Source organism: Amborella trichopoda, chromosome 6 (assembly GCF_054954075.1).
Source record: "Amborella trichopoda isolate Santa Cruz 75 chromosome 6, AtrichopodaSantaCruz75HAP2 v2.0, whole genome shotgun sequence".
Classification (NCBI taxonomy): domain Eukaryota; kingdom Viridiplantae; phylum Streptophyta; class Magnoliopsida; order Amborellales; family Amborellaceae; genus Amborella; species Amborella trichopoda.
Window position 1 is genome coordinate 34034443 of NC_142341.1, and position 1699 is coordinate 34036141.

Sequence of the window (1699 nt, forward strand, 5' to 3'; positions counted from 1 at the left end):
TCCTTAAAAATTGGGTCCAAAAATCCGTAGATTTTTAAGAGTGGGCTCATAAAAACCGGGTCCAAGTTGTAGTTATGTTTATTGTGAAGTAGCTCAATCATCGAACAACCCTAGTTATGTAAGGATTCATTGGGGGCGTTAAAGCAAACATTGGGAGCATAAAAACAATCTTTAAGTTCACATTTTTTTATAAGATTGTAACATATAAGTAAGCTACGAATAAAATTTTGGCATGTTCAATTGTGATGAAGAAAAATTGCGCACCAACCCACCCAAGCTAAGGACTACAGTTTTGGCATTTTCAATCGTAACGAAGAAAGAGCAAAACCGTGCTTATTAGGTCACAGCAGTTTGCTTCTCGGCAGGATTGGAACAAAATAGTGGTCCATGCTAATCTTAAAGGACCACAATAAATGAACAAGTAACCCTTTGCCCTTCACAATCAAAACATCTCCTCCTCTCTCCAACAAAAAACACCTACACTTCACTTCACTGAGGAAGAATGGAAAACCGAGAGCATATCTTCTTCATGTCCTTGTTGCTTCTTCTAAGGTCTGGCATGGCTCACCGATTCCCTTTGGGATCCTGTAATCCTAGTGGCTACCTCAAAGGAAAGTCTGGAAATTGCAATAGGGAGAATGGCTCGGATTAATGCGAGGATGGAAAGATGTATGCTCAGTACCGCTGCTCTCCCCCCATCACTGGCAGCACACGTGCGACAATGACAATAAACAGCTTCGCCAAGGGTGGTGATGGAGGTGGTCCTTCAGAGTGCGACAACCAATACCACGATGATGATGAGATGGTGGTCGCTCTCTCCACTGGGTGGTACAATCATGGGAGTCGATGCCTGAACTACATGAACATTAGTGGCAATGGTATAACTGTGAAGGCAAAGGTCGTCGATGAGTGCGACTCTGTGTATATGGCTGTGACAAGGATCACGATTTCCAACCACCTTGCACCAACAACATTGTGGACGCCTCTCCGGCAGTTTGGAAGGCATTGAAAATTCCAGAATCAGAGATTGGGGACTATGATATCACATGGTCGGATGCTTGAGAACTGATTATGATTGTACTTGTACATATGGTTCTCGTATAGCCACTCTGTGCTTGTGATGCCAATCTTTTTGTGGAATGGAATACAATATTATGTTTACTTTTGCAGAAAAAGATTTTGAGTTCAATATAATCAAATGGATGGCACCAGCTTTTGTTTGAAAGATTATAATGGAAAATTTCATAAGGTGTGTGTGACAAGGATATTACGCTCTTGAGGAGTATAATATAAGGTGTTCTCGGACCACCCACTATGTTCGCAAAGTCCGTCTCATGTAGGAGGGACTTCCCATGTGGGAGGGAATGGGGCTCATGAGTTAAGCTAAAACCGTGGTTAACAACTCTCCGTTTTTTTTTAACACTATTTTTTTAAAAATAAAATCCGATTTTTTGAAATCCGTTAATAACTCCGAGTTTTTGAAAAGAATTTAAAAAATTGTGTTTTTTTTTAATTGAATCGATAAAAATCCATATTTTATCATTTTTCAAAAGAAAACTTTACCCCTATAACTTTAGTTCTTCGTTAATTCAATATTATTGAATTTTTATTTGAAGATAAGTACATTAACAATTGGAGTAATTTTTTAATCTTGATTTAACAAATAGTTTTATAAAAAATTTGACCATTGTGTTCCCTT

The 1699-nt window shown here is 38.6% G+C and overlaps 1 pseudogene; it reads left to right on the forward strand.

The window, feature by feature from the left end:
- Positions 1-457: 457 nt before the first annotated feature.
- LOC148781710 (kiwellin-1 pseudogene) lies at positions 458-1075 on the forward strand (annotated as a pseudogene).
- The last annotated feature ends 624 nt before the right edge of the window (positions 1076-1699 follow it).